We start from the raw sequence: 12,757 nt of genomic DNA on the forward strand, positions 1-12,757 counted from the left end.
CGACTTGAGGCTCACATTCGACAACCTCCGAACGTACGACATCAAGCTCAATCCGGAAAAATGCGTTTTCGGCATACCAGCAGGAAAGCTCCTGGGCTTCATTGTCTCCAGTAGAGGGATTGAAGCTAATCCGGTAAAAATCCAAGCTCTGTCACAGTTGGCTATCCCAACGGACCTCAAACAAATCCGGAAACTAACTGGATGTGTGGCGGTTCTAAGCCGCTTTATCTCCCTCTTAGGAGAAAAGGCATTACCCCTTTATCGCCTCCTTCGGCGCACCGAACACATTGAGTGGACGGACGCTGCCTCAGCCGGATTGGAAGCAATAAAAGCCATACTAGCAACCAACCTATTCCTGGCCGTGCCAAACATCGGTGAACCAATGTTGTTGTACATTGCGGAAACTCATCAAGTTGTAAGCGCAGTGCTCGTCGTCGAACAAGAAGCTGACGGACATAGATTCCCTCTTCAAAAGCCGGTATACTATGTATCCACTGTCCTCACTCCGTGCAAATCACGGTACCCACATTATCAAAAGATAGCCTATGTAGTATTCATGGCATCCCGGAAGCTGTGACACTAATTTCAAGAGTGTTCGATTATAGTAGCCTCAGAAGTGCCACTTAACGATATTATAAACAACCGTGACGCTACAGGCCAGATTGCCAAATGGGCCATTGAGCTCCTCCCGTTCGACATAACATACAAACCTCGGCGAGCCATTAAATCGCAAGTATTGGCCGACTTTGCCGCCGAATGGACGGAAGCTGAACTCCCTAAAGAGGACAGTGCATACTCCAATTGGATCATGCACTTCAACGGTTCTAAACTGCTGGCTGGTCTAGGGGCCAGCATCGTCCTGACGTCCCCAACCAGAGATACCATTCAGTATGTACTGCGAATATTGTATACAGACTCCAACAACGCAGCCGAACGAAGCCCTGTTGCATGGTCTCCGGATGGTAGTCTCCATGGGCATTCAACGCCTGGAGGTGCGTGGGGATTCAAACCTCGCAATATCCCAAATAAATGTAGACTTTGATGCCAAGGATCCGAAAATGGCAGCCTATCGAAATGCCGTCCTAAAGATGTCAGCTCGGTTCAAGGGGCTCGAATTTCACCATGTGGCTCGGGAAAACAATCAGGCGGCAGATATCCTCACCCGCATCAGCGCAAAACGCGACACGGTCCCCCCCCAACATCTTTTTGGAGAGGTTGTTTAAGCCATCGGTGGTATGGGAAGGGGACATCGGTAACAATAGTCCGGACTCGGCCAAAACACCCGATACCAAACACTCTGACATAATCGGAGGCTCTGCCAGCGAAATAACACCTTCAGCCCACGTAATAATGGTCATCATCGCCCCGTGGACGAACCATTCCGGACCTACCTAACTAGGCAGGAAATTCCCGAGGACCAAAATGAGGCACGCTGCATAGTGCGGTGATCTAAAGCCTACAGGGTCCACGAGGGAGAGCTATATAAGAAAAGCACTACCGCAGTCCTTCAAAGGTGCATCTCTGAATAGGAAGGGCGGAAGCTTTTGGCAGAAATTCATGCCAGACTTGGCGGCCACCACGCTGCAGGCGGGGCCCTTGTAAGCAAGGCCTTCCGTACAGGTTTTTATTGGCTGACGGCCTGGGCAGACGCACAGGAATTGGTCCAACGTTGCGCCGGTTGCCAGCTTTTTGCAAACCAAAGCCATATGCCACCCACCGCCCTCCATACAATCCCCATTACCTAGCCTTTCGCGGTCTGGGGGCTTGATATGGTTGGACCCCTTAAAGGGGGAACCCATAAGAAAAAATACTTACTAGTCATGGTGGATAAATTCACCAAATGGATAGAAGCCAAACCTGTTAGCCGAATCCGGACCGGTGATAGACTTTATATCCGGGGTTGTACACCGTTATGGCATCCCCCACAACATCATCACTGACAACGACACGAACTTCACGGCCGATGAGGTAAAACTCTGGTGCAGCAACACGGGCATCAAGCTCGATTATGCTTCCGTCTATCACCCACAAACCAACGGCCAAGTTGAGCGAGCAAATGGTCTTATCATGAGCGGCATTAAACCCAGATTAGTGCGGTCCTTAACGGAGTCTAACACGAGCTGAGTAGAGGAGCTCGACTTCGTACTCTGGGGGCTGCAGACCACGCCGAATCATAGTACCGGATATACACCCTTCTTTATGGTGTACGGCGCAGAGGCAGTCCTGCCCTGCGACATAATTCATGACTCACCTCGAGTGCGCATGTATGAAGAAAGAGAAGCCGAGCTCGATCGGCAGGACAGTCTGGACACCCTGGAGGAGGAGTGCGACAGGCTCGCATATACCAAAGCAGAGAAGTACGGGCCAAAACTTATAACGTTGGCGAATTAGTTGTACGCCTGCCGGACAAGAAGAAGCCCAAGCTCGAGCCCAAATAGGAAGGTCCCTTCATTATTGACCAAGTTCTGACCGGTGGAGCGTACCGTCTGCGGGATGCATCGAATAATCGACTTGAGCCTGTTGGTGTTCTGGGAATGGGGGTCCCCAGACTTGCCTTCCTGCGGCCTGCGGCGTGGCTCAAGTGGGGGCCCAGCGCGGCCCATCTTCATCAGCCCAAGCTCAAGACCCTCACGAGGGGCCAAGCCTCGCGGGGCAGACGACAGGAAGCTTCCTCAAGAGCGGCCTTATTAGGCAGGCACGCTAGGAGGCGGAGAGATCAATGCAAGGGTACCTCGCGAGGATCCCATGATGCAGGCCATGACAATCAAGGCCAGGCGGGCGCCGGCCTGCGCAGGGTCCTTGTTTCCTCTTTGGTGCAAAGGGGGCAAGCACAGGCCAAGGTATCAGGCAAAGGTTACCATTCCGGTGCAACGAGACCAAGACCAGCCGGACGGCCGGACGGAGGTCACTGTGGAGCCCAAGACGGCGTCACCATGAGTGCTTTTGGCAGCTGAAGACCACCTTTGGTCAGGATAACTTGTACTAGATGTTCCCCTTCAAAATGGCCAATTGTTGGCGCCCTTCCTGCTCAATTATTCGGGGAGAGGCCCAAGGCCTCTATAAATAGAGCTAGCCTCCACAAAGAGAAGGGAGGAGGAGAAGACCCAGTAGATACTAAGTAGAGCACACCGCACCAGCTCAAGAACACACCTCGTGAGGCTATTCTTCCCTTGTACTGTCCATCATCAGCCCCAGAGGCAATCCACCACCCCACACACTGGAGTAGGGTATTACAACACAACGGTGGCCCGAACCAGTATAAACCTCGTGTCTCTTGTGTTGCTCATCATTTTCATCTTAGTTCGCATGAGAGGATCGGACGTAGATCGGTAGGGGAGAGATATCCACGCGCACCCCAGTGTTCGAACCTCAAGGGTCTGCCGGAACCCAAAATCCGATATTTGGCACGCCAGGTAGGGGTGCGCCAGAGTCCTCCCTCCTGACGACCCGCTCTCCCCCGACATTGCATCCCGCCCTCATGGCGGACAACGCGCCGCCCGCTCCAGCAACGGATGCCGACACTGGGGCCAGGGGGCTCCGGGCCTTGGCCCCCGCCTTGCGACTGGAGCAGTGGCCTCGCAAGTTCAGGCCCGAGATGCCGCCGGGCCACGACGGCGCGACGGACCCGATGATTTTCCTACTGGCGTACGAGGAGGCTATCCTCGGAGCCGGGGGCGACGATCGGGTGATGGCCAACTGGTTACCCATGGCCCTCACCGGCATCCCGCACGCGTGGCTCCTCCACCTGCTGACGGCCTCTGTCACCTCTTGGGAGGAGCTGCGCGACCTCTTCCTCGCCCATTTCACCGCACCAGCGCCGCCTGTCGTCGCAACTCTCCTGGGTGGCTATCAGGCACCACCCTCGAGTCATCACATCAAGCCATTCGCCCGCCGGATCAGCGCCACCTCGAAGCGCCGAGAAGCCCCCCGGGATGGGTGGCGCCCGAGGCCGATCTAACCTTCGACTCGGAGGACCACCCCTTCAACCCAATTTGTTCGGGCGCGCTCCCGATACTGTGCACCCCCACCATCTACCAGGTGACCATCACCAGGACCCTCATTGACAGTGGTGCCGGCCTCAACGTACTCTCGGTGGAGGCCTTCAGCCTCCTCCACGTGCTGCTGGAGCGGCTCCAACCCAGCAGGCCTTTCTCGGGTGTCGGAGCCGGTTCCACCGCCTCCTTGGGACAGATCCGCCTCCCAGTGACCTTCGGCACCTGCGACAACTTCCGCACGGAGCTGATCGACTTTGACATCGCCCCCATCAGCCTCCCCTACAACGTCATCCTCGGCTATCCGGCCTTGGCTCGGTTCATTGCCACAACTCACCCAGCGTACAACCTCATGAAGATGCCCGGGAGCAGCGGCGTCCTCACCGTGCCAGGAGACGCGAGGAATGCACTACAGGTGCTCCAACTCGCCTTCAAGGCGGCCGCGGTGGGACAACCCACCAGCATCAACGCCCTTGAGCCCAAGGGGGCTGCGCCGGCTAAAAAGAAGCAGCTGTTCACCCATGACAAGGCGGAAACCAAGCAAGTATCGGTCGACGAGGACGGGTCCACCGGCGCCACCTTCATCATAGGGGTCAACCTCGAGCCCGAACAGGAGAAGGCCCTGATCGGATTCCTGCGCGCGAACAAGAAGGTGTTCGCGTGGGAACCTGATCAGTTAGCAGGAGTCCCGAGAGGTGTGATCGAGCATCACCTCAACGTGTGCCCCAACGTACGCCCCATGAAGCAGAAGGCAAGGAGGCAGTCTACTGAGAAACAGGCTTTCACCGTTCAAGAGACCCAGAAACTGGAAATGGCAGGGGTTATCCGCGAGGTCCGCTACCCGATTGGCTGGCTAATCCTGTTGTCGTGCCAAAGAAGGGGGGGGGGGATGGAGCGCATGTGTGTCGACTTCACCAACCTCAACACAGCCTACCCGCAGGACCCATTTCCGCTCCCCCACATTGACCAGATAGTCGACTCCACCACAGAGTGTGACCTATTGTTCTTCCTGGATGCCTTCTCGGGCTATCACCAGATCAAGATGGTGGTGGAAGACGTGGAGAAGACTACTTTAGTAATCCATGTGGGGTGTACTGCTATACGTGCATGCCATTTCAGCGGCTGATGCACATCGCTTTAGGCCGGCAGCTCAGGAGGAACCCTGAGGTTTACATTGATGACATCGTGGTGAAGTCTCAGGAGGCAAAAGCTCTGATACATGACCTGGAGGAAACCTTTGCGAGCCTCAACGAAGTGGATCTACGGCTCAACCCGGAGAAATGCATGTTTGGAGTCCCCTCGGGCAAGCTCCTTTGCTTCCTAGTATCCCACAGAGGCATAGAGGACAACCCGGAGAAGGTCAAGGCTGTCGAGGACATGAGCCCGCCGAAGACCCTCGGGGAGATGCAAAAGCTCACTGGGCGTGTAAACGCACTAGGGCGCTTCATATCCAAGCTAGGGGAGCGAGCACTGCCCTTCTTCAAGCTTATGAAGAAGAAAGGCCCCTTCGAATGGACTGAAGAGGCCGACAAGGTGTTCCAAGAACTCAAGAGGTACCTTACCAGCCCACCGGTGATGGTAGCCCCTCGTCCTCAGGAGCCCCTGGTGCTCTACCTTGCGGCCACGCCCTAGTCCGCTAGTGTAGCTCTGGTGGCGGTCAGGGAGGAGCGCCGGGCCAAGGCCGCATCGACTGACCAGGATGAAGCAGAGCGAGGCCAGGAGGGCCTTGCGAGGACTGCAACCACAGCCAGAGAGGGGCAGCCGCAGTAGGAGGGTGCACCCGGGGCAGGGGAGGCCCCTTCAAACGATCAAGAGCTGGGGGCTCCGTTGCCTCAGGAGACGCCTCGACCCCTAGGGGACGCAACCTGCGTCAGCCCCCTCAACCTCGTCGAGCCCCCCCGTGTATTTCGTCAGCACGGTGCTACGGGACGCGAGGGCACGGTACCCCATGCCTCAAAAGCTCCTCCTCGCGCTATTGGTGGCCTCACGCAAGCTGCAGCACTACTTCCAAGGCCACCCCATCAAGGTGATCTCGGCATACCCGTTGGAGAGGATACTCAGGAGCCCCAACTTAGCTGGAAGGGTCGTTGAATGGAACATCGAACTACAAGAATTTCAGCTGGAATTCAGTACGAGAAGGGTCATCAAGGGAGCCGCACTTGTGGATTTCGTGGCAGAATGGGCAGAAGCACCGGGTCTCGAGGCAGGCGAAGACCGGTCACTTTCCCCAGGAAGCGAAGCGTCGGACGGCTGGGTCATGTACTTCGATGGGGCGTTCTCCCGACATGGCGCGGGAGATGGCGCAGTGCTCGTATCCCCCACTCAAGACAAACTCTATTACGCCGTGCAACTCTGCTTCCAGCATGGAGAGAATGTCTCCAACAATATAGCAGAGTATGAAGGCCTGATAGCAGGCTTGAAAGCCGCGATCGCCTTAGGGCTAAAGCGCCTCACCATGAAGGGTGATTCACATCTCCGCGTCAACTTCTCCAACAAGATATACGAGCCAAAGGACGAGCACATGGAAGATTACCTTGCTGAAGTCCGCAGGATGGAGAAATAGTTCCGGGGGCTGGAGCTGCAGCATGTGCCTCGCGGCACCAATCAGGAGGCCGACGACATTGCCAAGAGGGCATCTAGGCGGCTGCCGCAGGAACCTGGCGTCTTCGAGGAGCGGCTCTTCAAGCCATCGGCGGTGCCATCGCTATTGGGCACGGCGCAACCAAGGGAGGAGCCTCCTCAGCCGCCTGCCTCGGGAGCTCCGGTATGCAGCCCGGCCTTAGGGGCACGCCTGCTCCTAGCATTGGAGCCTCAGGAGGGATGTTGGATCTCAGAGCTCAATGACTACTTAATGTAAGGGATTCTGCCGGAGAACGAGGAGGAGGCGGAGCGTGTGGCATGGCAGGCCACGGCTTATTGCATCCAGGATGGCGAGCTCTACAGGAAGCAACCAAATGACATGTCCCTATGCTGCATCTCCCGAGAGCAAGGGAAGGAGCTACTGGCGGACATACACGGCGGAGACTACGGGCACCACTCGTCATCGCGGACCCTCGTCGGCAAGGCGTTCAGAAGTGGATTCTACTGGCCGACGGCGCTCAATGACGCCGTTGAGCTTGTGAAGGCTTGCGGGGCCTGCCAGTTTCACGCTAAGCAGATCCATCAGCCTGCGAGGGGTCTACAGACTATACCCCTCTCATGGCCATTCGCAGTTTGGGGGCTGGACATTCTGGGCCCGTTTCCTCGGGCGCCAGGGGGCTATCGCTACCTCTACGTCGCCGTGGACAAATTCACCAAGTGGGCTGAGGTGGAAGCCGTCCGCACAATCCCAGCGGCTCTGCGGTCAAATTCATCAAGGGCCTCGTGAGCCGATTTAGGGTGCCCCACCGCGTCATCACCGACAACGGTTCGCAATTCACCAGTAATCTCTTCAAAACGTACTATGATAACCTTGGAACACAGATATGCTACGCTTCGGTAGCACACCCTCGGAGAAATGGCCAGGCCGAGCTGGCCAACACGGAGGTCCTCAGGGGCCTCACAGCCAGGACCTTCAAGAAGAAGCTGGAGGCCTACGGCAGGGGCTGGTACGACGAGCTCCAGTCCGTGCTGTGGTCAATCTGCACAACTGCGACCAAGCCGACTGGCGAGACCCCATTCTTCCTCATCTACGGAGCAGAGGCTGTCCTCCCTCACGAGGTCAGGCGTCGCTCCGCACGGGTCCTGGCGTTCGACGAGACGCAGCAGGACGCCATGCGGGGGACGGATCTCTTGCTGGGGGAGGAACGTTGTCGAGAAGCCGCGCTGTGAGTGGCAAGGTATCAACAGGCGCTGCGACGATACCACTGCCGCAACATCTGCCCCAGAACTCTTGAGGTAGGGGATCTCGTGCTCAGACGGGTTCTCTCCAGGGAGGGGCTGCACAAGCTCTCTCCCATGTGGGAGGGCCTGTTCAAGGTTGTTCATGTCTCCAGGCCTGGCTCCGCGTGCTTGGAGACCACGGAGGGGGTACCCATCCAGAACGCGAGGAACATTCAACATCTCTAGAGGTTCTATCCCTGAGCAAGGCCTAATGCCTAGGAAAGGCCCAGTGCCTGTGAAGAAGGCGAATGCCTGTGAAGCCGCTGCGTTTTGGAAAAGGCCCGGTGCCTGTGAAGAAGGTGAATGCCTGTGAAGCCGCTGCGTTTTGGAAAAGGCCCGGTGCCTGTGAAGAAGGCCAATGCCTGTGAAGCTATCGCGTTTTGGAAAAGGCCCAGTGCCTGTGATGGAGGCCAATGCATGTGAAGCTATCGCGTTTTGGTAAAGGCCCGGTGCCTGTGAAGAAGGCCAATGCCTGTGAAGCTATTGCATTTTGGGAAAGGCCCCGTGCCTGTGAAGAAGGCCAATGCCTGTGAAGCTATCACGTTTTTGGAAAGGCCCGGTGCCTGTGAAGAAGGCAAACCCTGTGAAGCTCGCTGCCCGTGACACTCTCACGTAATAATGAGTGGGGCTGTACACGCCCCGGAGTCTCCGGGGTGCCACCATTGGGCCTCGGGGGCTCCCGCCCACGCCCACTGGTAGCACTTAGCTCCGCGCTGGTGAGAAGACGTCGAAGACTAGAATAGGTGCCGGACGCGGCTTTTTCATTTGCTTTCTGAAGTTTGCGTGTTTATTCCCGTTTGAAGTCTTATTGGAGTTGTTGGCGTTCCTGGCTTGTGACTCTGTGTCTTTTTCATCCACTCCCCTCGTTTTCTCTCGCACAAGTCTCACGAGGGATGTTCGCGGGCGCCCTCGCGAGCGTCTTCTGCCCCGATCATCTAGAGCTTTCCTGCCTGAGTCCTCCACGGGAGCACCCCTCCCAGTCCATGCCTCACGGTCATCGCGACACAAACGCAGGACCTAGGCTGATCGCCCCCGCTGCCGGGACCAAAGGTTACCCTTCTAACTAATCCTTGCAGGGCATGAAGCGCACGGCGAGGCCTCAGCCTCCGGAGGCGAGGGCCGCGTCAAGCTCCACCAAGCTCGAATGACTCCCACACATGGACACGCAGCACGGAAACATAGCGCAGAAATGGCAAAAGCAACGCGACACTTGACAGCAACAGTTCTAACACGCCTCCACGGGGCCCTATACTACCCTCTTCTTACGCAGGAAAGGAAGGAAACAAAATGGACACGGCCTGTCCAACACCAACCTACAGCAAAAGCTCGAGCTGCTCCTGGGGTTCAGGCGGACACCTCCTCTCTCTTCACCAGGGCGCGACGGCGGGTGGACCCGCTGCGTTCACCCAGGCGGGCGCGACGGTGCGGGGGCTGGTCGCGGCCACCGCTAGAGGAGATGTTGCTTGAGGGAGAGTCGCCGAAACTTGGCGAGCCCCGAGCACCGCCGCCGGCACACCTGGCGCTGTCTTCATCCTGGTCGTTGCCGGGGCTGGGCAGGTGGCCGCGGACACCATCTTCGGGGCAGCACCCGGCGCGGCGACCGTCTTCCCCAAACACCCTCACGTAGAGGGTGGCATCGCCATCAAACTGGAAGTGCAGGGTGCACCACTAACCCAGGCCGCGCGCCCGGGCAAACGTTTGCCAGCCACCAGTCAGGGCCCCATTTCCGAAAGGGGAGACCTCTAGCGAAGCCCAGAAGGCCCTGCTGCAGCAACCATCCGCCTGGATCCAGAAGCCGCACCGGGCGCTGGACGCACCTCACCTACAAAGAAGCGGGGGAGCTGGAGCCAGGTGCTGGTCGGGTCCGCCGACCACATGACGAACTCCGGCAGCACCTCCGCCGAGTGAAAGCGCGTCCTGGGGGGCCGCGCGGTCACGACATGCCTCCCCTCGGCAGCCGAGTGCTCACCACCACGCAGGGAACCGCCTCCATGGCCGCGGAAAGCCGCTGCGGGGACCGTGGGATGCTTGCAAGGATGACCCCGGCCGCGCTTGGCCGGGGGGGAGTCGGGCCCTGCCTGGCGGGCCTTTCCCTTCTCTGCGGCCAAGAATCTCTTCGGAGCCATGAGAACGGCGAGTGGCCGAGAAGAAGAAGGGAGTAGCAGAAAGGGGTGAACTGAGGAAGCTCACACGGCCCCGTACTTATAGCCGGGGAAGGCCAACCGCCGAGAACCATGACCTCAGGTGATCAGGACCCATATCTCTGCATGCAGGGACTTGTCAAGTTGTGTAGTTACCGAGGCATCGTGGGAAGTGCAGACGCCCACGTCGAATCAACCGCCATGCGGCGCCCAAGGCCACAGGCTGTTAGGGCCCACAGTGCTTCGCGCTTGCCCCTTCGCTTCTCTGCTAAGCCAAGCCCGTGCGCACCTTGGGCCCGGGGGCTACTGTCGGTGTTCCGGGAACGGGGGTCCCCAGACTTTCCTGCCTGCGGCCTGCGGCGTGGCTCAGGCGGGGGCCTAGCGCGGCCCATCTTCATCAGCCCAAGCTCAAGACCCTCGCGAGGGGCCAAGCCTCGCGGGGCGGACGACAGGAAGCTTCCTCAAGAGCGGCCTCATCAGGCAGGCTCGCGAGGAGGCGAAGAGATCAATGCAAGGGTACGTCGCGAGGATCCCATGACGCAAGCCATGACGATCAAGGCCAGGCGGGCACCAGGCGGGCGCCGGCCTGCGCAGGGTCCTTGTTTCCCCTTTGGTGCAAAGGGGGCAAGCACCGGCAAGGTATCAGGCAAAGGTTACCATTCCGGTGCAACGAGACCAAGACCAGCCGGACGGCCGGACGGAGGTCACCGTGGAGCCCAAGACGGCGTCACCACCAGTGCTTTTGGCAGCCGAAGACCACCTTTGTTCAGGATAACTTGTACTAGATGTTCCCCATCAAAATGGCCAATTGTTGGCGCCCTTCCTTCTCAATTATTCGGGGAGAGGCCCAGGGCCTCTATAAATAGAGCTAGCCTCCACAAAGAGAAGGGAGGAGGAGAAGACCCAGCAGAGACTAAGTAGAGCACACCGCACCAGCTCAAGAACACCCCTCGCGAGGCTGTTCTTCCCTTGTACTGTCCATCATCAGCCCCAGAGGCAATCCACCATCCCACACACTGGAGTAGGGTATTACACCATAACGGTGGCCCGAACCAGTATAAACCTCGTGTCTCTTGTGTTGCTCATCATTTTCGTCTTAGTTCGCACAAGAGGATCGGACGTAGATCGGTAGGGGAGAGATCTCCGTGCGCACCCCAGTGTTCGAACCTCAAGGGTCTACCGGAACCCAAAATCCGACAGAGCCGAACCCATGGAATGCAGCCAGGCTCCGAAGATTCTACGCCTAGCGTCAGACTCTATGTTTGTCTCCTTCCTCTGTCCATTTGTTGAATATATATTCTCTGTCTTTTTTCTCTTTCTTTCTTTTACTCTTTCTGACGGCCTTCAAGTGCCAGCTTGTGCCTTGTTTGCACATTATAGATGCGCTAACCACGCTCATTATACTTGGGGGCTTCTTACACAGAAGCTTAAATATCCATCTGGGCTTCATGCCCAGCACATGTGTTATTCTTCCACATGTACCTTTTCTTCGCCATTATATGCATCGATATGACTTAAGTTTTGGCCAAGCTGGGTTGCCCGGCTCTTTTATTTATGCCCTACATTCCCGTTAATTCGGCTAGCGAATATGGGGAGCACCTCTGCGATTGTTACTGCCGGGTCAGCCAGATGTGTACCTCAGACAGGGTGAAGCCAAAAGCTAGCGTTCTTAAGGGAATATTCGGTCGGTTAACAAAAGATGATTTTTATTTATTTATTTTCCATATGGGCCCCCAGATGTTTTTCCTGCGTTTCCTCTCGCAGTTCGGACATGCATTTTAGGGTATGCGTACCCAGGGAAAGGAACCCTTAACGGAACTATTCTCCCTGGAAGATGTTTCTTACTACCCATGTAATATAACATAACTAGTTGGGCACTTGTCTGTTCAAGCACTAATGACCCCTACGCCTGGTCTCCACGCATACCCCGGTTCTTATATAACTGAGCGGTTATTCGGATACACTCTGGACTATCGGGTCCCGAGGTTGAAGCGAAAAGGTCCGCCATGACAAATGATCTACAATCCGGCTAGAAGGCATTATACATGTCATTTTAATTACATAGTCATGTAGACTGACTAAATTCCTCTTCTATACCATCCAACAGGCAGTCCAGCCTACAATCCTGTTGGGAATACTTTGCGGCTAATTCTACTTGCCCATAGACTAAGCTAACGGGGATCTCTTTCCCGTCGGGCCCCACAGGTCCGACCTCGGCCATGTGATTTGGGTCAGGCTTGGTATATCGCGTCTTCACCATGGCCCAGGCTTCCCTGGCACCTTGACGGCAGGCAGATATCTTCCATAATCAGAAGCGTCGCCATGTTCCCTTGAGCTTCTCCACAAGCTCTCCAATGCCTTCTGGCAGGGAGACGGATGGCCACAAGGCCTGGGCAATACCTTGCATCACCTACTGAACTTGTTCATGCAGTTGTGCGAGCTCTGATAGAAGATCACCCGCAGACCCGGGCATCTCCTCCACGGGATGAACCGTCAGCATACCTGCAGACATAACTCTGTTAGCCGGCTTCTTCGCCGTTCCCTTTATTAACGGTTCGTTCAAGCACTTACTAAATATGCCGCGTCGAACCCTCTTATTCTCCTTCTCGGAGTCCACCAGCTGGGCTCGAACATCTTTCAGTTCCACGCTCAACTTGGTATTGGCATCTTGGAGATTGTTTTTCTCCCGCCTGACCTCAGTCAACATGCGTTTGCCAGCCTTTAGCTGTCGTACGGCGTGCTGCTCCTCCGGATTCTCACCGG

The sequence above is a fragment of the Triticum dicoccoides genome, chromosome 4A, assembly GCF_002162155.2.
Source record: "Triticum dicoccoides isolate Atlit2015 ecotype Zavitan chromosome 4A, WEW_v2.0, whole genome shotgun sequence".
NCBI lineage: Eukaryota > Viridiplantae > Streptophyta > Magnoliopsida > Poales > Poaceae > Triticum > Triticum dicoccoides.